Source organism: Anabrus simplex, chromosome 1 (assembly GCF_040414725.1).
Source record: "Anabrus simplex isolate iqAnaSimp1 chromosome 1, ASM4041472v1, whole genome shotgun sequence".
Taxonomy (NCBI): Eukaryota; Metazoa; Arthropoda; class Insecta; order Orthoptera; family Tettigoniidae; genus Anabrus; species Anabrus simplex.
Window position 1 is genome coordinate 1,124,015,479 of NC_090265.1, and position 27,202 is coordinate 1,124,042,680.

Below are 27,202 nucleotides of genomic sequence, written 5' to 3' on the forward strand. Positions count from 1 at the left end.
CACACCGCGAAGTCCAACGCGGAAGATATTGGAGCTAGGAACAGAGCGAGTTTCAAGCATTGAATGACGTAGAAAGGAATTAGCTTGGATCGCGGAACTGAATTCCACTAATAATCTATTTCGTCCTTTGGGCGTTATACCTTTCACAAAAATATCATTATCGTAAAACAATCGCCCAAGCGCCATGGGATGCAGCCTACCAGTGTTTTTCGACTTAGTTAATTCAACAAAGACAATAAATGGACCAAAATTAGCTTGCTGATAAACCTCCAACTCCACAGGAGGTGGGGGAGGTGGCTGAGCGTCATTAGACTGTTGAGGTTGTAAGAGCTGCTGTAATGAATTCGTATTTGAATTGAGAATAATCAAATCAGTTTGCATAGACACAGTTTCTTTATGACCAACATTGTCATTGTATGAGGGATCCGGTGCCTCATCTCCTCCACTATCGGTATCCATCGCCGAAGCTTACACGGACACACACTCGCCCAACTTTCACACACCACTTGTCACCGCAAGCAAACACCAGACTGCAACCAAAGAACGACCCACAACGTACGAGACACACGGACGAACTGCATGTATTGTAGTGACAGCATATCAGTTGATACCTTGTCCTTTAATTTAATAAAGAGAATATAACTTCATTCACAGTAAAAAGATAAATACTTTTATCACTTTAACCTCACTTTTAAAAACCTCATAAGTATAGTACTACGGTAGGCACCAAAACAGAGTCTTGGCTTCATCCGGTCTAATTAGCTCATAAAGTACACAGAAAATATCCAATCTATTGAAAAATTTATCCTTAAATATTTTAATGCACTCTAATAAATCATTTGTAACTGCGAAATCACCACGATGCATTAAGTACACTTGATCTGAATGTGAGTGCATCTGTTTTTGTATGTATTATATCCAGGCACACAATAGATCAATACGTCCTAATATATCAAAATAGTTTTAAAACCAAATGTTAATAAATACATCGCTACACTAACGTTTCCTGATCAAACCAAACCCACAGAAAGAACTAAACTGATGCTTTGCACATGCTCATATTTACATTTGAACAAACCGCTCGCGCAGCCTTTTTAGCCAATATCGATAGCTGTAATAAGGTCTGTTATATTGTAGTTAGTCATGCTGAAGGTGTCCGTTCTGGCTAATTTCTCGACTCCATCAAAAACAATTGTTTTGGTCTTGTTCATGTTAATTTGTAGTCCCATTTGAGAACTGACATTTTTGACACGAGATTGGTGTTCTGTGACGAGGAATTTCTTCTTCTTCTTCTTCTTCTTCTTCTTCTTCTTCTTCTTGAATGGTGTGGTTGGACTCATTTTTTATCGTCCAGTCACGAAACAAGAAATGAGTTCTGTTATTTTCTTCTCGTCACTAGCAATGAATGCAGTATCATCTACATAACGGAGGTCGAATACTTTCTTACCACCAACAGGAAATATGCTGTAGTTGTCGCTAACGCTGCACTCGCCGTTAGATAAAGAAATTTCTTCCATGCTTTATTTTCTTGTTATGTTATTTATGTTCAATATTTCCGTTTTACTTTTTGTTAGAAATAAAATAAATATTAATCTCAGCAGTCATCCTATTCCTTAGTTCCCTAGACAGTGAGTTTCTCTCATCGGTTGGTCGACAGGCGCGCCAAACTTATCTACCTCCTGTTGATTCATCTCTTCCCGTTACACTGCGCAGCCACTGCACAGAAATACCCGCACTTCGCAGTTCTGGTCCGTCCTTAGAAGCTGTATTAATTGTAGCTCTATTGCTTCAAGTGTTCTCGAGGTGTGACGTATTATTTCAGGGTATAATTCTCACAATTCCTCTGCATGTGTACACAGTAGAGGAGAGTAGTATTTATTTACGATAATTATGTGAATACAGAGTCTTGCAGGGAAGTTGTTAGGCGAATTGTAACACAATTTCCAGGTGTACGCCCTCTAGATAGAGAGAGCGTGTAAAACTCGTAAACGAATTGAGAGGAACTGGTTCTTTACTCGATAAGAAGCGAATTGTTTAATAACGTGTACTTAAAAAGGAAAAGTTAATGAATGCGCAAAAAGACTAGAACATACGCCTACAAAATCCCTAGGACGACTTGGGCAAGAAGCCGGGATTTCAAAGAGCTCAGCATGGTGGGCTGCGAAGGTATTTAAATCCAGAAATTTGTGGATGCTGGAAGAGAAGGTTTTTAACATCATGTGTCATAAGTTACGAGCTTAAATTTCTTAATTACTAAATTTCTTAATTCTTATTTTCTTAATAATTGTTAACTCATGTCATGCCTGGATAAAGCGAGCCGAGTGCTGCCCTTGTTTCTACGCCGCGGAGTGGGGAGTGATGATTTGCGGGAGGCAGATAAGCTGCCAGTAGTAGGGCTATGGATGCTCTAAAGCAATGGGTGCTGAGTCAGCATTTCCCATGAGGTCATTGACCCCCTAGTGGCGCGAAATTGGAATTTTTGCTGAGTCAGCATTTCTCGGTGCCGTTATTGACACTTGTATCTAGGGAATGTCGAGGTGAAGCCATAATCGGCTACACTCTGAACTGCTCGGGGAGTCTCGGCATTTAGCTCGTCCTACCAAGCATTTCTGCGAAGTGCATCCAGCAGCACTTACTCAATGGTCAGTAGCATGAGTGCAAACAGCTGTTACTTTTTAAAATTAGGTATCAGTTTAATAGCCACATAATCTCCTTTGATAGTGTAATTTATATATCTCAGTTATTCCAATGTTGGTCTCGTCATTCCCTAGACACAAATGAGAGAATACATTCTATTTCACTTGACAGTCTACCTCGTGGGTCACTTGGAAATTGGAAAAGCGCTGTTGTTATTACCTTAAATAGGAAATCATATTATATAAGTGCATAATAATCAGCAGATAAAATAGAGTGAATGTGATAGAATGACATTTATCATGCTGTAAACACAATTCTGGGCCCGTTCAGCTGAATAATGCTTGCTATTTATCATCGTTAACGCATTACTTAGTTCTTCTCACGAATACTTTTTTTGCTAGGGGCTTTACGTCGCACCGACACAGATAAGTCTTATGGCGACGATGGGATAGGAAAGGCCTAGGAGTTGGAAGGAAGCGGCCGTGGCCCTAATTAAGGAACAGTCCCAGCATTTGCCTGGTGTGAAAATGGGAAACCACGGAAAACCATCTTCAGGGCTGCCGATAGTGGGATTCGAACCTACTATCTCCCGGATGCAAGCTCACAGCCGCGCGCCTCTACGCGCACGGCCAACTCGCCCGGTCTCACGAATACTTTAGTTTTGCTACAACATATAGTTCACAAATGTAGGGGAGGTGTGGGTGTACCAAATCACTGGCGTCAGCATTTTTCTGTTGCGTCAGCATCCGAGATCTTTGACCCCGGACAAGGTCATTGACCCATGACGTCATGAACCCGTGACCGTGACGTCACGACCATGTGCTCTTCTTTGTGAACAACGCCATGGGCCTGGCCACGTGCCTTTTTGACAGCTGTCAAGGTGATAGTTGTCATCTTGACGGTCGCTAACCTCACTTTTGAGGACAACAGAGCATCGCTAACATCACTGCTGCCATCTTGACGGGGCTACACCTCACTGCTGCCACCTTATGCATGTTGAATATGCGGAATTTAAAATCCACGTGCTTTTTGACCGCTGCCATGATGACAGCTAGCATCTTTAACCACGTGGGCGGTGAATTTTAAACAACAGAGCGTGGCTAACTTCAGTGCTGCCATCTTGACGGGACTAACCTCACTTCTGCCACATTAATGATGTAGGGGCGCGGAATTTAAAATCAACGTGCGTTTTGATATCTCTCATGATGACAGCTGCCATCTTTAAATATGTGGGCATGGAATTTTAAACAAGTAAACGTGGCTAACCTCAGTGCTGCCATCTTGACGGGGCTAAACCTCATTGCTGCCACTTTATGCACTTTGTGGCACGGAATTTAAAATCCGCGTGCTTTTTTGAGATCTGTCAAGATTACAGCTGCCGTCTTTAAAAGCGTGGGCGCGGAAGTTTAAACATTAGACATGGTTAACTTCAGTGTTGTCATCTTGACGGGGCTAAACCTCACTGTTGCCACATTATGTACGTAGGGGCGCGGAGTTTAAAATGCACGTGCTTCTTGACAGCTGCCATCTTTAACCATGTGGGCACGGACTTTTAAACTAGTTAACCTGGCTATCGTCTATGCTGCCATCTGGACGGGGCTAAACGTCACTGCTGCGACCTAGTGGAGCGGAATTTGAAATTAACGTGCTTTTTGACATCTGTGAAAATGGCAGCTGCCATCTTTAACCACGTGGGCGCAGAATATAAAATCCATGTGCTTTTTGACAGCTGTTACTTCGTAACCACATGCACTTGTTTTGAACTGCTGCCATCTTAACAGACGCTAACCTCACTCTTACCATCTTAACCATGTAGGAAGCGCGAAATTTAAATTTATCTTGACGGGAATTAGCCACGTCGCGGAATTTGATGACATAGCCAGGGAGCCTAACCACAGCCAAGCTGCCCTTCTCGACATACCAACATCTTAGAGTGCATAGTTTTAAAGCAAGCTGCCCTTACCGACATAACACGATCTTATGGCAGTACAGTACGAAAGGGGACTCTGGACCACAGGGAGTCTGGATCACGGCAACCTCTGCGAAAGTGCGGCCGCTCCCCCCTGCGGGCGCCTCTCACTTGCCAGAGCGCGTGTGGAATGAACTCTCCTGTATGGGGGGCCTCTTGCTGTCAAGGCTACACACAAGTGTGGAATGTCGCACCTTGCAGCAGCTTTCTACTGCTAAGCCTAGGTGGGTGGATGTGATGGGTAACAACACTTGTTATGCTGCATGATTGAGTATCCTTCACTAAAGGGTATTGTAAGAGCAAGCATGCTAACTACCTTACTCTCCTAGTAGAGATAAAAAACTCTATTGAGTGTAATTAACTGCTTAGTTTAATCAAAATAAATTTTTCTAACCTACTTACCTATAATTATTTATGATCTTGATTAGCTCTCAAATCGTGTATGTTGGTGACAGGAAGGACATCCAGACATAAATCTTCACGTTAGATAATCGCATTGTCTAGTAAATTTATATTCTTTTAGGGCCTCTCACTTGCCAGGACGCGTGTGGGAAATGTTAAGTACACATACCCGGAGGTCTTTATGTAAGAGGTGTGAAATGATAACTTCACACTCAGAGGTCTTTATGTAAGAATCAATTATTTCTTGAAGGTTACTGTTGTGCGCGAGGTACAGTGAGTATGCGCCAACTGGAATTGCTTTACATTTTATTTATATTTTATTTCCTGCATAAGTGGCATATCTTGATACTATTGACTGTTACAGTTGGCTTAAGTAGTGTTAAAGAGGACTGATGTACGAGGGGATGTTAGTATCTATTTCTGTCATAGGTAATGTTCTGAGATAAGGACTGCCAATCCCACTCACCTTCTGGTCACTTCCTTCCTCCCTTTGTGAGCTTCCTTTTTCCTCAGCAGAAACAAACAAAAGCAGACACAGGCAAGGCCAGTCACTCCCATCCTTCATGGCTTTGTGAATTAGCAAAAATAAAATATAGCTCCATAAATCAAATAATTATAACAAGCAGCACAAGCTGGTATGCTTCTTTTCTCCAGCAAAAAAATTATTAATAATAATAATAAAGCACAGGGCAACCTCGAGGTGTATTGTTGTTCAGAATGCAGTATTTCAGAAAAAGGTAACAGAAAGAAAAGGAAATGAAAAAATATAAGAGAAATTAAAAAAAGAAAAAATATATTTAATATAATATTTAAGAGTGGGGGGGGGGGCGAGAACCTGGGGACCCTCTGCGCGCTAAACGATTTAAATCACCCGCCCGGAAATTTTAGTTCAGCCCTGTTTACACTAGAGGCGCTAGTGTGCAATTCCTGGTGATCTTTGCGCAGCCGTTGCGTACAGAAGTGAAAAATAACGTGGAGAGTCATCTCTTACTCATTCTCTTTGATTCTATCCTCTTTGTTCCTGATGTTTAGACTGGGCGACAGCAGCGCATTCTATGAGGTCTAGTGTTTGGAATATGAAATAGAAGAACACACTTTCCCTCCATAATTGTTGCTTCATTATTGATGTAATGGCTGACTGCGGTGGTTGTGTTGTCACTTACACTGATTTTGTAACTAAATATCATATCAATTCAAACGATTTACTCGAGTTCTATCAACATCACGCTTTGCTATCTATTAGCACAGTTTGTGGAAAGTGCGGACGTGATGCTCCATTGCGTGTGATAAAGAGAGGGGGAAAAAGTTAATTATTGTTTTTCTGTGTCGACGAGTCGAACCTTCTTTGAAGGCTCCAATTTGAGCTTATATCAAATAGGTCAGTTTGGGATCCTGTGGTGCCTTTCACCGAAACCCCTGGGTCCAACTGTGAAGCTTGAGTTGGGTTTCTCTGGTACAACTGTTGTGGATTGGTCCAACTTTTGTAGGGAGGTGTATATTGCCTGGGTTGACGACAATTTTAAAAAAATAGGTGGACCCGGCATAATCATGGAAATCGACGAAAGCAAGTTCGGAAAGAGAAAGTATAATCGAGGCAGGCGGATAGAAGGACAGTGGCTCTTTGGAGGCGTGGAGAGGGAAAACTTCAGAAACTTCTTCGTACTTCCAGTGGAAAAAAGGGATTAAAGCCACGTTACTTGCCGTCATTAAAGACTGGATACTCTCACGCACGATAATCATATTGGACTGCTGGAAGGCCTACGACTGCTTGGAGGACGAGGGATTCGTGCACCTCCGCGTGAACCACTCTCTTCAATTTGTAGACACTAAGAAGAGTGGTCACGTGAATAGGGGAAACAGGAGGGTGATGCCCATCAATCGCCCTACCGTGCACACTCAAAATATTGAAAACCGGTGGCGTTACCTCAAGCACGGGAGCTACTCGGTTCCGGAATTTGGTAGGAGAAAACTACTTTTCCACGGTTATCTTGTCGAGTCTCTCTTTAAGAGCTCGTTCCCCTTAAACGCCCGGGTGCACGAATTCCTCAAGGCTGCAGCAACCTTCTACCCTCCTCTACATTAAGGCAAGTTTCACGTATCTTTATTGTTATTCCGTATCGTACATTGTTCTCTTCACATGTTACATTTACTTGCGCTTTTATTGTGCTGTGGTTGGTAACGGATTATCATCAACATACAAGACCGGAAGGAGATCGCGTGCCACTTTACATTGGCCAATAAGAATACAAGTACCTACTTCACAAATGAACATGGCGTGTAATAATCTTTATTAGGTTATAAAAGTAAATGTGCATCTTGGGGCGGGATGGTGGTTTCCTGGACATTGCAAAGAACACATCTCTCCTCTGAGATGCTCTCCAAGTAAGATTTCACTAATTCCACTCACTTGTAACATTATAAATTACGCCGGTCTACGGGCTGTACTAATACCAACATTTATTTTCCTTAATCGATTATCTTAATTAATAATGTGATGAATAAATTTCATCATGATCTGAAAGTTATTCTGAATTTAGATGACTATGTTTTGCATTCCCTGATTAAGTTTTGCTTCCATGTCTTTAAAAACAGAGGAGTTACATTCTTTTTTCTGAAAGCCTACATTTTCCATTAAAACAGCCCGTCACATTTAGACCTCACCTTTACATTTTTACCTGGCACTAAGAAGTTAACATTTATTTCACAGTTATGACCTTGTTTGAATCATACTTAATTTTTTCTGTGTTTCAGCTGCTGAAAGGACGGCCTGGTACAAGAATTTCTCTACCGGACGTTATGAGACATCCATGGATAATGGCCAATGAGGAGCTATAATTCATGCAACACTGCCTAATCTTGCATGAACAGTCAATAATTGACTTTAAAGTTGATCGTTTTACTTCTGACGCTTAAGCAGAAAATAAATATTCCTTCTTAGGGGAATTTTATTTGGGTCATTCTAGTGTCTTCACAAATTTTGTATGTAATCAATCTACCTAGAATTGCATGCTGTAAATAAATGTCCTTTTTCAAAAAAATTGTGTTTTACTCTTGGGTGACCTAGAATCAAAATAGAGTGAAATGTAGTTTCACCTGTCAGAAAAAAATCTACAACTGTTTGGCTCTTCAGTCTGTCAACCAATTTATGAATAAATAAATTTATAAACTAGCTGAAAAAGGAAACATACTGCTAACCTGACAAAGAAACAACTTAATCAGATTAGAAGGACATGTTTTGTTCCTGAAAAAACATCATCAGATTCCATCAAATCAGACTCAAAAATATTTAGAAATGTATACAGTCGAAACTGGTTAAGAATTCCCACTCTAGCACTTTTCTCTGGTTATTACGCCATTATTCCAAAGTCCCAGGCTATGTCCCATTAAATACAAGCTAAAGAAACTTGGATAGCACATTTATGTCACTCTTTAGTAAGTTTGTAACTCCCACCATAAGAAATTCCCGGCTACATTGCGCGCACAATGGGCCAGCAATGACTGGCCTGGGTAAGGATTTAGTAGAGAACTTGATTTCACGGCCCTAACGTGTCGGCTGCAGGGAGCGCCAGTCTTTGATGTGGGTGTATGTTTGTTTGGATCACACAAAAGTAGCTAGTCTGAGGTGTTGATACTTAATTTTACATTCGTAAGTGAATTGTATAACATACGAAAATTAGGCCTGCTGTACTTACAAATACAGCTGAGTGTGTTGGTAGTTAATTTTACGTTCATAAGTTAATTGTATAACAACATACATAAATTAGGCCTACCATATTTATGCATAGTAGTTTACAGGACATTCAGTTATGGAGAAGAAGAAAGCTAAACAGTTTATAAATGATTAAAAGTTAAAGTTTATTGAGAAAGTGGATGCTAATGCACACATGGAACATGTCCAAATTGCCCAGATGTTGGACACTCCTATGAGAATTTTAAGCATACTTCTAAGCAACGTGTATAGTTCGCATTTATAAGAATGGTTTTCCATGTTTTATCATGTATCCCTGTGGGTGGGGGACGCAGATGAATTCAAATTCACACAGGGTATCCCCTGTCTGTCATAAGAGGCGACCAAGGGATATTAGAACCATGAGACTACTTGTAATTAGGTCCATTACATGCGATTAGTACTACCATGTGAGGAACACCCTGGATGTACGTACACCTAGGAGTAGTATCCTTATGTGAGGAACACCACGGATCTGGGTGTTGCCTGTAGTTAGTACTATCACTTGTATCCCGCCGGTGGGGAGGGGGTGAGGGGACACTCGACTGCGCAGACTAATGTCCATGCGAGAAAAGGTGCCATACACTGCGCTGGAATTTGTCGGTTCCCCTGTGTTCAGAATGGGTCTGTGTTATGAGTAGGCTAGTACCACTATATGAAGAACACCACGGGCCTACATTGCCTCTGATTAGTACCATTATGTGAGGAAAATCATGGGTGTGCATTTCCTGAAAGTAGTACATACCATTATGTGAGGAAAACCATGGGTTCGCATTTCCTGAGAGTAGTACATACCATTATGTGAAGAAAACCATGGGTCTGTGTTTCCTGAGAGTAGTACCATTATGTAAGGAAAACCATGGGTCTGCATTGCCTGAGAGTAGCACCATTATGTGTGGAACACCATGTGTTCTGTTGCCTGTGGGTGATACGTCATGGATTATATTGCCTATGATTAGTCCCACTATGTGAGAAACACCATAGGTCTGTGTTTCCTGCGAGTGGTGACATACCTGTGATTAGTACCACCATGCAAGGAACACCATGAGTCTATGTTATCTGTGATTAGTACCACTATAGGAAGAATATCATGGTTCTACTTTGCCAGTGATCAGTAATATTATGAGGGACCAGCGACCTGGATTTTGGTCCTCTTTGGACAACAAGCGTCATCTCAGAAATTGGATCCACTGATAGTTTTGGATTCATGGTCATTTTTTCATCAACATTTGTTTTATATTTTAGCCAGTGGATTCACTTTGAAGTTTTAATTATCGTTTCATCTCGTTGCAGTTCATAGCATTAGGGGCCAGTGATCTAGCTGTTAGGCCCCTTTAACCAACAATCATCATATTTTCCTGTCCGCTTCTGTAGCTTAACGGTTAGTGTTATTAGCTGCCATCCTCGGGGGCCCAGGTTCGATTCCTGGTACTGCCAGAAATTTAAGAATGGCAGGTGGGCTGATATGTGGTTGAAATGGTATATGCATTTCACCTCCATTGGAGGTATGCCTTTAAAAAGCTGCACCACCAATTTGGGATGAGGACACGAGTTCACTTTTTACCATGTTTTACTATGTTGGTGTTTCTTAGAATGTATTAGTATTTCTTTATTTCATTAATTATAATAATTGTAAACACTTGTTTCTTTGTTTTCATTGTAATTATTTTTACGTTCAAACCTAACCTTAAATTTAATGTTGTTGTTGTTGTTGTGTTTTTTTTTTTTTTTTTTTTTTTTTTTTGGACCCCACAAAAATTTCCTAACCAGTCTTGGCTGTAAACATTTGTTTAAATTCTGTTAAATCCTTAAATACTTGAAACTTGAAAGTCTCAATGAAGTCCTCACTTTTCTCCACTCCAGCATTAGAATTCTATGTTTTCATTTTCAGGTAGTGTATAAATTTATTTATTCATAAATTGGTTTTGACAGACTGAAGAGGCTAAAAGTTGTAGATTAACTGAGTCGAAACGGAAAAGAAATTAATTCAGATATCACCAAAAATGTCTGTTGCAGGCAACATAATTTTCTCCACAAAAAGTTTCTTCTTGATTACCAGTTGCGTAGAAGATATGATAGTGAATGATGAGGAAATGACCATGAATCCAAAACAATCAGTGGATGTAATTCACAATGTATTATTTTCTGAGATGATGCTTGTTGTTCAAAGGGGACCAAAATCTAGGTCACCGGCCCCTCATAATAGTACTAATCACTGGAATAGCAGAACCATGGTGTTCGTCTTATAATGGTTCTAATCACAGGTATAATAGACTCATGGTGTTCCTCACATGGTGGGTACTAATCACAGGTAACGTAGACTCATGGTGTTTCTCACATGTTGGTTCTAATTACAGGTAACGTAGACTCTTGGTGTTCCTCACATAATGGTACTACTCTCGAGCAACACAGACCCATGGTGTTCCTCCTATAGTGGTTCAAATCACAGATAACCTAGACTCATGCTATTCCTCAGACGGTGGGTAATAATCACAGGTAATGTAGACTTGTGTTCCTCACATGGTGATCCTAATCACAGGTAACGTAGACTCACGGCGTTCGTCACATAGTGAAACTAATCACGGTTGCTAGCTAGATGCGTAGTGTTCCCCATATAGTGGTACTACTCATCAGTAATGCAGACCAATTCTGAACACAGTGGAATGAATACATTCGAGCACAGTGCTCATCACTTTCTCCTGCTAGACACTAGTCTGTGCAACCAAGCGCCTGCTTCCCCACCTTGGTGAGATGCACACAAGGGTATTAATCAGAGGTAATGCCCAGATCCATGGTGTCCTGCACATAATGGTACTGCTCCTAGGTAATGTAGACCTATAGTGTTCCTCACATGGTGGTACTAATCACAAGTAACGTCGTCCCATGATGTTCCTCACATAATGATACAAATCACAAGTAATTTCATGGTTCCAATTCCATCATCCCTTGGTCGCCCAATTTTGTTGCCTCTTACGGCAGGCAGAGGATACCATGGGTGTATTCTTCATCTACATTCAACACCCACAGGGGGTGTTAAAAATGGAACTCATTATCCTAAATCTAATTGTGAATTATATCAAAGTCTTTCCAAAATGATATAATGCGACTGCAGTGAATCCAATTTACAAGGCATTTAGAAATAATTCAACTAGACTTTCTCATAAAATGCTCAAATTTCTGCAAAACAAGGTCACTAGACCAAAGTGGTATAAGCTAATGGAGAGAGATGTTGTTGAACTAGGATCCAAAATCTACTAGATTGGAATGTAATCAGAATTACAGTATAGTCTAAGCACGCAGATTTGAGAAAGAAAAACATGAACGTAGGCGTACACAAGGTAAATGGTTTCAAGAAATGGAAATTTGCACAGTCCTTAAGAATGAAGAACTACTGGGCAAGAAGGAAGGCCAAAAAATGTTGATTCCGTGTCGTCCTCTATGACCTATTTGTGAATAAGAAGAAGAAGAGGAAGAAGAAGAAAGGCATTTCTTTTATTTACAGTACAACCTGCAGGAGACAAGGAAAGAGAATGTGTTAAAATGGGCTCAGCCCCTATTCCCGCTAGACACAAGTCTGTGCAGCCAAACGCCTGCTCCTCCGTCTTGGTGGGATGCACATGATGATACTAATCACAGGCAACGCCCAGACCTGTGGTATTCCTCACATAATGGTACTAATGACAAGTAGTTTCATGGTTCTAAATTCATCATCTCTTGATCGCCCCTTTTTGTCGTCTCTTACTGATGAAATTTGTAAATTGTAACAAGGCAGGGGGATACCATGGGTGTAATCTTCATCTGCGTCCCCCCCCACAGGGAGCGTAAGAAGATAGTTAGTGGCAAAGTGGACAAAATTAGGAAGCTCCATGATGGACCCGAATTCATTAAGACAACAGTCGAACAGAGTAAACTGCCACTGGAGGCTACAATGTTCGGTAATGTGGCTGTTAATCCTAGAAATGCGGACCATGGATGGTGTGCTGTTTCATTAAGTGAAATCATTTCTGAGAGACTGTCATCAAATTCAGACCTGGTTTTATTGTAAATAGTCAGATGGCATTAAGTTCAAGTCGTGCTGGTTCCAGATATTTTTATCTTTTGGTTGAAAGCCTTTGGGAAATAAATGACTATCATGGGCTATTACCGTATTTCTCCCAATCCAAGACAATGTTTTCTTTTTCAGAATCTCATGAAAAATAAAGGGTCGTTTTGCATTCACAATCTTAACAGTAAAAACACCACTGGCAACTACCACAGTTGCTTCCCTTCACACCCTGCGCATGCATAAAATTCGACCTTCAATGTCCAAGTCTTTATTAGGCCTATAGGCTACATCGCTAGTCACGGCAACCAGTTGTACAGTGCCTCTCTGTAACGTCACTAATTCTCTGGGAAACAGTGAAGAGAGAATGACATTCTTCTTGGCGGTAGACAGACTCACAGCGTGGGTGACTTGACGAGCGACAATTCCCTTAATAGATAAAACAAAACAAAAAAAATTCCTGGTATTAGCCTCTACAAAAACGTTTCTCAAATCCACAGAAAATCATCAAAACATGCGAGCCTTTGAATTCTTAGATAGGGCACGGCTACTTGATGGCAGAGCTATAAGGCGTCTACTGTACATGACACTTATTAAAATTAATGTACTTATTGCGTCGCCTTAACGGAAGTATGTACTCTACTGTCCCTATCATGAGTCATAGGCTCACGGTACCTTTTGTCATCAATATATAAATAAATAATAACAGTTTTACGGACAGCAGGAATATTTTCATGATGGATCGTTGTATTGTAAAGATACATGAAATAAGCATTGCCAGCAAATTTTCAATGGGTTCTCATCGATATTATGATGCCAATTTTAAGTTAATGTTTATTAAACACGCAGAAATGTAGAATAATTGTGCAGCCGCAATTTCTTGCGTGAGCATGAAGACAAAGATAGTTTAAAAATGTGTAATATACAAAAAATGCATTCAGTAGCCCGCAACAAGGATGCTTTAGTGAAGTCAAAGATGAAATTGTGAGGTATGTGCATGAAAAATGCGAGGATGGAATGGCCATACCACGGCGCAATAAACTCATTGACATTGAACGTAAACGTCTTCATTACACATCGCTAACTGCTGTTCAGCTCCATGGCTAAATGGTTAGCGTGCTGGCTTTTATCACAGGGATTCCAGGTTCGTTTCCCAGGAGGGTCGGGAATTTTAACCATAATTGGTTAATTCCGCTGGCTCGGGGGCTGGGTGTATGTGTCGTCTTCATAATTTCATCCTCATCATGGCGTGCAGGTCGTCTACGGGAGTCAAATAGAAAGACCTGCATCTGGCTAGCCGAACTTGTCCTCGGACACTACTGGCACTAAAAGCCATACGGCATTTAATTTTCATCGCTAACTGCTTAAGTTGACTGAAGCCGGCAAGCGAGATGTGCGTCTAGCAGCAGCTAACTGTACCTGATGCTTAGTAAAAGTAATAGTTGTATAGATGGCAGGAATATTTTCCTGGTGGATATCATATTGTAGAGACGTGGAACAGGTATTGCAGGCAAGTTTTCAACCGGTTCTCTTCGATATTATGATGCCAATTTTAATGTAATGGTTATTAAACTGGAGGAAATACAGAATATTTGTGAGGTCACAAGAAAATACGGCATAACTAAAGCCAATGTTCGGCGTTGCCGTGAAGACAAAGATAGTCTAAAAATGCGTACTGTACAAGAAAAGCATTCATATGATTTCACAGAGCACTTTTTAAGCCTGATTTCCTTTTAGAAGGAAAAAGTGGGGGGCATTTTGGATTCAGAGAAATACGGTATCTGGCTGAAGAAGTGGAAGTACTTTCATGCTGACATTTGAGGTTGCATTGAGTAAACTGGCAGCCAACACAATTTCTTTTCGGTAACTAACAGATATAATTGAAAACTGACTCTAGAATAATGAAGAAGACACTTTAAATTTTGTGCACATCATATTTTTTAAAGCAAATTTTATGTGCAGAAAAGTCAATGATTTGTTATTAAAATAATTTTTATGATTAGTTCAATGACTTCCTTATTTATATCAAAAGTATGTAGATCTGTCTTTCAGCTGTCCGACTCATTGGCTGAATGGTCAGCGTACTGGCCTTCGGTTCAGAGGGTCCCTGGTTCGATTCCTGGCCGGGTTGGGGATTTTAACCTTAATTGGTTAATTCCAATGGCCCGGGGGCTTGGCGTTTGTGCTGTTCCCACCATCCCTGCAACTCACACACCGTACATAACACTATCCTCCACCACGAAAACACGCAGTTACCTTCACATGGCAGATGCCGCCCACCCTCATTGGAGGGTCTGCCTTGCAAGGGCTGCACTCGGCTAGAAATAGCCACACAAAATTATTATTAGTCTTTCAGCTTTATATTGATGTATGATCAGGTTATGTTATGATTATGATGTGCTTTCAGACACTTTCCTTTCACTCTGTGTGTTGAAGAAAAATTACTTCAGCATTTGACAGATAAACCTGAAGCGGTTTTATTAAAGAACAAATCCCTGAACTCTTGCAAAGAAGTAATCTTACAAAGGATTTGGTTAAAGTTTCTGAATACTTTGTCAAGAACCTTGAATGTTAAAATGTTTCTGATGTGAGACTGTTAGAGATGTGTCCATGAAGCTGTTTTATATACACGCTTTCATCTTGACCTGTGATGCCCAGTTACTCCCTGAACGGATCAAAGTCATGATGCATTGTTTAACTGTTTGTCCAGATATTCCAGCTCAAATGCAGTGTGAGAACTGCCAGAAATTTGGTCACACCTCATCAGTATGAGGGAAAATGTGAGCATGTTGATGCTAATGCATACCACCACCTATGTGCATCAACTGCATACTCAAATCCAACAAGTCTCCCACTTTCCTCCAGTTCGCCTGCTCGTTATACTGGGTGGTCCACCAGCCCCTTGTGATCCATTTTTATGCATCCCTTCAAATTTACTACAATTCTGAATGACATCGGTACCCCTTCCTAAACTGGGGTAATATAACAAGATGTGTGTTTACGGGCTAGAAGACAGCAGGAATCGTCAACCAAAATAGCTAGTATGTTCCAGATTGTTCCAAGTACAAACATTCAAAAGCTGTTGATGAACAAAATTAAAATCATACACATACTCATGCTCGCTATTTTGGTTGACGTGTTCGGCAACCCGATTTATTTTAATGTGTGGTTCTGTCCTTGTCTTTTTTGTGCTTTTTCTTAAATATCTTACGGCTGATGATGTCTACAAGTTAGATGAAACATGTCTCGTCATAGTTAATAATGTTGTTTAAATAAATAGACAATAAACTTATGGTATTGTAAAGGTGGAATATTGACTTAACCTAAAAGTAAACACATCTTGTTATATTACCCCGGTTTAGGGAAAGGGACCGGTCTTTCAGTAATGTAGTAAATGTGAAGGGATGCATAAAACTGGATCGCAAAGGGTTGGTGGCTGTAACTTCCAGGAGCAAAAGGCAAAGCAAAACACATGAAAATCGAGATTATGGTGTGAGAGGTGGTGGTGTGTTCAATGCATGCACTTTTGCTTGGATTCTTCAGTATTATTTCTTTATGTGGTTTAATGATATGTATATAATCCTTCAAATTGGAAACTGACCCTTAACTGGTTTGCCGTGAGACACAGTATTGTACAATTTTTACGTTCTGGAATATAAATGGTTCCTTTAAAGAATCACGGACCCATGCACAGCTACCTCAGCAATCATGGTTGGGTAGCTTGCCACAACTCGGTCATCATCCCCGGTATGGTGCCTCAAAAAGTAACACTGTGCATTCATCTTGACCCTTCTTTTCTCACCTTAAATATTCTCCATTCTTTCATTTTGCTGTTTCCTTTTCTCTTGTGTCCAGATGTTATTACCACCTTCCTTCTTCTCCTTCTCCTAGACACCATTAAAATTTTGTATCAATCTTCTGAAAGTTGTTCTGCCTTGTATTATATCTTCTGTTATTCCAATGTCTGTCATATCTTTTATTTTTACTCCTTGGATCCACTGGTTGCCATTCTTGCTCTTGTAAACTTGGTTGAACACTTGTTTTGTCAATCTGTTGTTATCCATCCTCATTATGTGTCCAGAAAGAGTTTGGTTCGAACGGTGGTAGCGTGTGGTTCTAAGTTTTGATTGAGTCATGTGCAACAGATTAAGTGAAAAATAGTGCAAGCCTTATGTTAGAAGTATGGCTCTCTTTGATAGTGGAGGTGGCGGTACTAACCACTCACCAGACATGGATGTTTCCGGTAACATTGATCATGAAGAAACAGTGCAGTCAACCAATACTGGTGACATTATCAAACCAGCTCTGAGTGGTGAACAACATTCATCCAATATTCAACCTGATCAGAACGCTATACAAAATCCGTTTTTCTACTGTACTATCCTGGGCATCAAGGTCTGTATGTAGTCTTTGTGGAGTCTGCAGATGATAAAAATATTGGAAATATACACCCAATGGAGCTTGGTAGAATTTTCTATGATAATCACATTGCAGGAATAACATCTATCACAAAAAAAAAAAAAAAAAAAAAAAAAAAAAAAAAAAGGAGCTAAGAGAATTCAACTACTCTTTAGCTCTGCTTCCAATGCCAACAATTTTCTTTTACACCCAATTTTGGAATCTCACCACCTTAAAGCTTTCATCCTGAAATCTAGCCAGTTTCACATTGGCTTAATTCAGGGAAGTGATAAGAATTTAACAGAGGATGACATTATCCAATACATTCAATCCCCCGTTCCTATAGTTAAGGCCCAACGGTTCAAGAGATGTGACAGTTGACGGACAAACTACCTTTGTTCCCACTATCACATATCTCCCGACCTGCTTGCCATGTGAGCTACTGCGACACTTGACCTACGGTTCCCACTTCCCAAATGAATTTTCAGCTGTACAGCAGCATATACATGACTATAATCACAAATTCACAGACATAAAACAAGATATAGAAATTCTCAAAATCATCAACAAAGGACCTTTCCTTAAAATTATGGAAAGCTGCTTCATATAGATCAATATTTTAACCCAAGTTATAATCTTAATGATATTTCAGAAAAACCAAATATTCTGTTTGACCTTCTAATTCCCATTTTTAGAAACATCAAACCAGCAAGTCAAAATTCAGTTTTTGTACTATTTACAGCACCTTTCCTCAGCAGCCATCTGTTTTCCCACATCTTTTGGCCCCGCTTTAATCCCCCCTTCCCCTCTCACCCCTTTTCTTTCTCCAACCCGTCCTCTCCCCTTGCCCCGCCCTCTCTCCTTGCCCTGCCCCCTCCCTTTTCTTTGAATCTCACAACCGTTAGTATGAGTACACAACAATAGGCCACGCACCACATGCTGCAATGAGAGTCTCACATAACCTGTGCCATTTGATTAGCACGCTCTCTCCTTCAGTTCATTAATTTTGTCTATCATTTATTCAGGTTAAATTCATGGACACCGCATTGAATTGCGAATGTCTACCAGCCACAAATTAAGAACGTGCCAGTTATTTAACCATACCTTCATGTGCCATCCTTGACAATGTCCAACAGAGGAACTTTTCAGCATTTTCAGCATGATATTTTAACAACAACCACTACAGGAACATTTTAACATGATGCAACACGTCTAAGAATTTTAGAGCCTGATTTAATTTTGTCATATTTTACATGCTGTGAACCTAGTTCATCCCAGATGTTTCCAACACTTTAAAATATCATTTGCGTGTGTTTGTACATTTGTTTTAGTTATTGGATGTGTTTGTACAGTATTGCATTAAGGCTCATGTTGGCCAGCCAAGGCCAAAATGAATTCCTAGTTTAGAAATGTAATTTGAAGATTGCATAATATTGTATTGAAAAGGTGGAACATTACGACATTAGTTTATTATTGTGATCACAATTCAGTACGGATCACAACCATGAAGTTTATATCCTAAATGCCAAACTCTACCAGAATTTGTTGCTATTTTCCATGTAATGTTAGAGGTCCAGATATTCATTTTTCGCCCCATTATCTGTGGCAAGTGTCAACGCTATGGGCATACAGCCAAGAACTGTGGAACAAAATTCCCAAGATGTGGTAACTTCTCTATGTCTCATGAAACTAACAAATGCTGTGATGAAATGCGTAAATGCCTACATTGTGGGCTGAATCACAGTGTAGGCTCAGATAGATGTGAAGTCCATCAGCAACAAATAGCGATTACACGCATTATGTGTGTGGACAATATATCCTTCAAAGAAGCCCAAGACAAGCTACACCCGAAAGACTTTTCCCACTCTTAGAGTACCACATCTATTTCTACAGTTTCATGAAAGCAATTTGATATCTCCACATGAGAATCCCTGTAAACAAAAATTCACTGAAGTGACCCACAAATCAATTCAACCAACCCCGCTGCCAGGATTTGATAGGGCAGGCTATCATGCAATATTGCACAATCCTATTTTGGAGAATGCTCCAAAAGTATTTATCTCACAGCCCCAAATGAAACAAGTGTAAGTGGAACCGTCAACTAGCACAGCTTCCACTTCAGAAAATCATCAAACACCATCAGATCACACTACACTCCTTCGCTTCAAAAAGTGTGTTCAAGCAGAAATACAGAACAATTTCAAGCGGTTTGCTGAAGTCTTGGGGGAGCAACCTCAATGGGCTCATTTATTAGAAATCCTCTTTAAAAAAGTTAGTCAGTTTTTTGTAGAGGAGTATGGAAAACTGCAATGGAACAGTAGGAGTATTACTCCAAAAAAACATGAATTAATATTACTAATTCAAGAATATAATTCCCACATCATCTTATTACAAGAATCATGGTCAAAACCTGAATCCAATTTCTCAGTGCTGGGTTACAATGTTGAGCGCTTGGATGATTGTGGGTATGGAGCTGTGTTCACTTTAATTGCAATTAATATCACATATACATCAATAGTCCTAACTTATATGCTTCCTAACACATACTCATTAGCGTGAGAGTAAACCATTGCCTTGATGTGAACATATATTGTCCACCTGCAATATAAGGCAATGAATGCCCTTCAATGGAATCAATATTTTTCTCAATTTTCACCCGAAGAAAATTTAATTATAGCAGGATATCTAAACGGCCATCACATTGACTAGGGATGTGTCGATTCCACAACAAAGGGTCATAATATTTAAAATGCAATCTTAAATAAGCAACAGTTTATTTTAAACGATGGCTCACCTACGTGACTATCACCTACAGTACATCCTAATAGTGCAGTCGACTTATCAATTTGTTCCTGGAATATCGCATGTAAATAAATATGTTGTACACACAAAGACACTCATCTGAGCAATCATTTTACAATATTATTTATAGACATTAATACACAACTTCATTCGCAGAACACAGCTTTAAAAACTCAGTGTCGAACTTGAAATCTGCACGATTTTTATTTCGGACTATTCCATCATTATATTTTAAACAACATGAAATTCATATCACAGACATCATCCACATAGAATACTTTATACCATCATATTCAGAACTATCTAGATATATATATATCAACCTATTCATTTTCAAAACTAGAGCAGCACTCCAAGACGTCTTACCAATCAATCATGGAATAAACAATGCACAATTTAGAATTTTCAGACTCATTTTAATATAAACTGCATTAAAATTAAAAATATGAAAATTAATATTCATAAATAAAATACTCAATCGTCGGACCTTGTACTCACACTTAGTTCTTACCTGATTACTTACACATACAATATGTGATGGGCGCCAGCTACAACTCAATGCAGCAATAAGAGAATGAGAGTCTTGAATATCTCTAGGGTGTGGAGTAATAAGTTTACTTTTGTCACCATCCATATGACTTCATGGCAAGTCTCTCCTTCTATATGACTTCATGGCAAGTCTCTCCCTCCAACTGAACTGACCGACTGAGGTCTCACCTTCCAATTGACGCTGGTCCTAGTACTTATACCCTTAGCTGACACACCTATGCAATCTCTAGAAATAACTGTAATATGACTCCTACCTGGCTCCAATGTTACCTACTATGTTGAAATTGCCTGGGGCAGCAGTAGGTCTCTCCAAAAAATGAGCTCACTGCTAAATGCACACAATGACAGAGCAATGACTCGGCAGTTACGCTAGCAGTATTGCACTATGTTGTAATGTCACAAGTTATTACACATACTACATCCACATCTTGATGTCATACAGCAACTCTCACTGTACATGTCTTTAGTGTTAAACTACACACACATATATACATACCAAATTAACTACAATCATGCAAGTGATCATCATTGCATAATTGAATTGAAGAATAATAATAATTACAATAATAATAATAATAATAATAATAATAATAATAATAATAATAATAATAATAATAATAATAATAATAATAATAATAATAATAATACAGATATCATCTTGTAACGGGATTTGAACTGTTACAATGGCAATGGTGCAACGAAGAAGAAGCTTGCTAAAAAATTTAAATACAAATTTTACACTGGCAATTAAGTGCTATACAAAAAGTACAACTGCACACTTAAGAAAATTTTTCAATGATAGAAGACGAGAATCTTGGAAATGTTTCATAAACACCCTAAACAGAAACACTAGTATAAAAGATATATAGGACGCTATCAAAAAATAGCTCATATGGGAAGCAACAAAATAGAACAAACACACTTTGAAAGCATCTCCCAATTCTATCATACCTTACCACTGGATTTTGTTGTCCGAGATTATAGGCAGTATAATACAGTGACTATTTCTGACACATTTGTCATGCTTTCACAACCTATTACTTATCTATAATTCTTTAATATACTCCAGATACCTGCTTCTGCTCCAGTCCCAGACTATCTTACCTATAAAGTAAACACCCATCTTACTTACCATGCACACAAGATAATAATAGAATATTACAATTAAATATTAAACTCAACTATTACTCCTTCTGAATGGAATACATTTATGCTAGTACAATACAGAAACAAAAGCTCTCAGCCACAAATTTCATAGAATATAGAGGAATCTGTTTAGGATCCTGTTTGTGAAAGGTGTTTCTCAGCATTATGTTCAAAAGGCTTTTATGGTGCTTAGCTTATTAGAATTTGCTGCCCACATATCAATACGCCTTTATTAAAGGGAGGAGCACAGCGGACCCCATCAATGTATTATTAATAGATCTGTTACTCACAAAACAACGCAAACAAGGAACAATTGCTGCATTTCTTGATATAAAAGCTGCATATGACAATGTGCCCATACACATGTTATTGACACAACTCAATAAGTTGAACCTCCCTGATAACTTTATCAAAATGCTACAAAATATATTATACTTTTAGGCGTATGGAAATAACATCCCAGACCTCTAATACTAATGTACAATGTGCATCAAATGGATTGCCTCAAGGAAATATTTTAAATGGTCGATTATTTGCTCTATACTTAAAAGATATCGTAACACGAGATGCAAGAATATTAATTTAAGCAGGTGATATGCATGTCTGGAAGAATGCAGACATAATATGACTAGAATTTTAACTAATGCAAAGGCATGGTTAAACGACCACGGTTTGGATTTATCCTCTACCAAGAATGTGGCCATGATTTTCACGCATAAACATAACTATAATAAAGATGCTTTCAGAATCACTGATATCACAATTCCGATTGTAGGAGTACACAAATATTTAGGCATGTATTTTGATAACAAACTGTCCTGGAGACCCCCATTTTGAATACCTATTGAAGAAAATGCAAAAATTTACCAATATATTAAAAATAACAGTTCAATGTAAATGGGGTGCTGATCCAGTAACAGCTTTACTACTTTATAGGCATACAATATGATCACATTTAGATTATGGATCCTTTTATTTTGATATTGCATCATCCACTCTTATTTAAAAGCTCAACTAATTCAACATAAAGTACTCAGATTATGTATAGGCACCTTAAACTCTACCCCGACTAACAGCATTACTTGTTGAAACATGTGAAATGCCTCTAAGCTGTCGCAGATTGTATTTAGCTTCTAAATTTTTACTGCAAAGAATGGCACTAGCCAGACATCCTGTAATACCTAAAATACAACTATTGGTGGAATATAGGCAACGTTCTCAACAGCAATCGTGAAACCCTGCTTTGTTAGAAGCCTACCATTTGACACGACAATATAAAAATAGTATTCAACAAAATCTTTCGCTTCCACATAATACAATGCCATATAATGTTATGCATTACAAACCTAATATTATAGTGACTCATCACTCATCACATTTCCTTTAATAACAGTACAATGAAAATTTCCGATATACCTAACCCAGCAGTTAAAATAGCGATATATACTATGTGATCAAAAGTATCCGGATGCCCTCAAAAACATGCGTTTTTCATCTTAGGTGCATTGTGCTGCCACCTACTGCCAGGTACTCCATAGCAGCAACCTCAGTAGTCATTCGACATCGTGAGAGAGCAGAATGGGGCGCTCTGCGGAACTCACGGACTTGGAACGTGGTCAGGTGATTGGGTGTCACTTGTGTCAGAAGTCTGTACGCAAGATTTCCACACTTCTAAACATCCTAGGTCTACTGTTTCTGATGTGATAGTGAAGTGGAAACGTGAAGGGACACGTACAGCAGGCTGACCTTGTCTGTTGACTGACAGAGACCGCCACAGTTGAAGAGTGTCGTCAAGTGTAATAGGCAGGCATATATCCAGACCATCATACAGGAATTCCAAACTGCATCAGGATCCACTCCAAGTACTATGACAGTTCGGCAGGAGGTGAGAAAATTTGGATTTCATGGTCGAGCGGCTGCCCATAAGCCACACATCACGCAGGTCAATACAACGGCACCTTGCTTGGTGTAAGGAGCGTAAACATTGGACGATTGAACAGTGGAAAAACGTTGTGTGGAGTGACGAATCACGGTACACAATGTGGTGATCTGATTGCAGGGTGTGGGTATGGTGAATGCCCGATGAACGTCATCTGGTAGCGTGTGTAGTGCCAACAGTAAAATTAGGAGGTGGTGGTGTTACGGTGTGGTCGTGCTTTACATGGAGGGGGCTTTCACCCCTTGTTGTTTTGCATGGCACTATCACAGCACAGGCCTACATTGATGTTTTAAGCACCTTCTTGCTTCCCACTGTTGGAGAGCACTTTGGGATGGCGATTGCACCTTTCAACATGATCGAGCACCTGTTCATAGTGCATGGCCTGTGGCAGAGTGGTTACATGACAATAACATCCCTGTAATGGACTGGCCTGCACAGAGTCTCGACCTGAATCCTATAGAACACCTTTGGGATGATTTGGAACGCCAATTTCGTGCCAGGCCTCACCGACTGACATCGCTACCTCTCCGCAGTGCAGCGCTCCATGAAGAATGGGTTGCCATTCCCCAAGCAACCTTCCAGCACCTGATTGAACGTATGCCTGCGAGAGTGGAAGCTGTCACCAAGGCTAAGGGTGAGCCAACACCATATTGAATTCCAGCATTACCAATGGAGGGCGTCATGAACTTGTACGTCATGTTCAGCCAGGTATCTGGATACTTTTGATCACACAGTGTATAATCTAAACTCTAATCTCACAATATATACAGATGGATCCAAACATAATGAAGGCATGGGTGCTGCATATTATATAGCGCATTGCAACGTCAGTGAGCAATATAACCTTCCTAAAAATGCCTCACTATTTACTACCGAGGCTTTCGCTATCAGACAAGCTTTGCTCTACATAAAACATCACCAAATCACAAAGGCAATCATTTAGATTCCTTAAGTGTCCTTCAAAGATTAATGCCACACAAATCATATAAAAATTGGTACATCTGCAATATAAGAAGACTATTATTTGAATTAGAACAACTTGGCTATGATATAGCTTTAATACGGATAAAGGGCCATTCGAACAACACCAGTACCAATCAGGCTGACAAAATGGCAAAAAATGTTGCATACGGAACAGGTATCAACACTTCAATTGCCCTCCCTTTCACAAATTACACCCTGATAATTAAACTTTCTATTCAACACAAATGGCAGCACAACTGGACACAATCGGCGAAACAAAAGGGTAAGTATTACTATCAAATTCAACCGAGCATTACTAGTCACCCATGGTTTTATGAAACAAAATATTCACAAAGACATATTACTACCATTATCAGATTAAGATTTAATCACGCTCTTACCCCAGCTTATAAATTCAAATTGAAACTGACAAATTCTCCCATGTGTTCATGTAATAATAGCAAGGCTAACATCAATCATTTTTTATCCCCTGATGTTCCCATTTCACTCTATATAGAAAAATATTTTTACACAATCTGCAATTACAAAAAGTCCATGTGCAAACAACTGTAGCTAATCTTGTTCAAACCGGGTGAGTTAGCCGTGCGGTCAGGGGCACGCGGCTGTGAGCTTGCATCCGGGAAATAGTGGGTTCAAATCCCACTGTCAGCAGCCCTGAAGATGGTTTTCCATGGTTTCCCATTTTCACACCAGGCAAATGCTGGGGCTGTACCTTAATTAAGGCCACGGCTGCTTCCTTCCAACTCCTAGGCTTTTCCTATCCCATCATTGCCATAAGACCTATCTGTGTCTGTGCATCGTAAAGCCACTAGCAAAAAAAAAAAAAAATCTTGTTCAAAACCCTACACCATCAATGGTTGTTGCTATTCAAGAATTCTTGGATAACTGTAATATTAATCTATAAAATTGACTATACTAGTGAGTATTATGAGCTCAATCAAATCGCATCCTCCTCTACATAACTGTCAACTAAGATGTCATAACGTTCTAATCAAGCAAACCTAGTGTTCCTACAAGTGTCGAACAAATCAAGTCATCGCGAGTGAAACTCAAGTCTGTTGAAGATAAGTGCTAATAAGTGTAGTGACTGGGTAATGGCTATTCAACAGAGCTCAAGAAATTTCTAAGAAGAAGAAGAAGAAGAAGAAGAAGAAGAAGTGGAGTCCAAAAATGTAATTCACCTCTTTCTGATCATGTCTGATAACCTTGTAGAGATCCTTATTCCTCCTATGTCTAAACTTTCTGGATTTTCCTCAATATTTTTTTTTCCTTTTTCTCTGTCTCTTCTGTTTTACCAATTTTCATAGAGAACATGCATTCTGTGGCATACAGACTCTGGTTTGATTACTGTGTTGTAGTGTTTGATTTTAGTTTTCCTTGAGAAATTATTCTTATTGGAAATATATTTAGTCAGTTATGCTAGTTCCAGTTTTCTTTCTCTTGATCTGTTAGCTTCCTTATAGAGTACATTAATCTGAATTATTTCACCTAGGTTAATAGTCTTTAAATGGTAGACTCTGGTCTGAATCCGAATCCTGGTGCCTTTTTCTTTCTCCCAAAACTGCATGGATTATATGATGTCAAAAGTAAGAACGAAGGGAAATGAAAAAGCATTTCAAACAGGAAAAATAGAGTTTAATGTAAGACTTACGCATCCCCTGTCCTAGAACAATATTTGTTTCGCAAATGGCAGTTGTGTTTTTTTGAAGATATATGAGTGTGAACAGCTTTTCTATTTGCTTCAATGATGGCAGTGAGTGTTTAATTAGTTTTTCCTAGAGCCTGCAGCCTTTTCCCTGCCTCGGTTAGTAGTTAGCTGTTTGCTGTGCACACGAACTAAAAAATAACACGTGTTTTATACATCAGCATAAGTTATAATACCAATATAAATGGTCCGTTATTGGACATTATAAATTTTCCAGTTAACTCATTCCTGGTTGCCAACGTTTCGCCCTTGTGTGCTAGGTTGGGCTCATCAGTTGGTACCTAGCACACCTACCAAGATGCTGGCTAGTGCGTACCGTGGAGGCCACTGCGTAGGCTATTTGGAGCCACCGGCAGTGCCGATGCACGATGAGAGACTTTGTCTCTTTACCAAAAATTGATGCCTGCTTGGCTATCAGATGATATAGATGTTGATTCCCATAGGGAATCTGAAATATTTGTCTCGAATGAGTAAATTTATAATACCAATATAAATGGTCTGTTATGGGACATTATAAATTTTCCAGCTAACTCATTCCTGGTTGCCAACGTTTCGCCCTCGGGTGCTAGGTTGGGCTCATCAGTTGGTACCTAGCACACCTACCAAGATTTTGGCTAGTGCATACCGTGGAGGCCACTGCTTAGGCTACTTGGAGCCACCGGCAGTGCCAATGCACGGTGAGAGACTTTGTCTCTTTACCAAAAACTGATGCCTGCTTGGCTATCAGATGATATAGATGTTGAAATATTTGTCCCGAATGAGTAAATTTATAATACCAATATAAATGGTCCATTACTGGACATTATAAGTTTTCCAGCTAACTTATTCCTGGTTGCCAACGTTTCACCCTCGTGTGCTAGGTTGGGCTCATCAGTTGGTACCTGGCCTCTGCAGGAATCGGA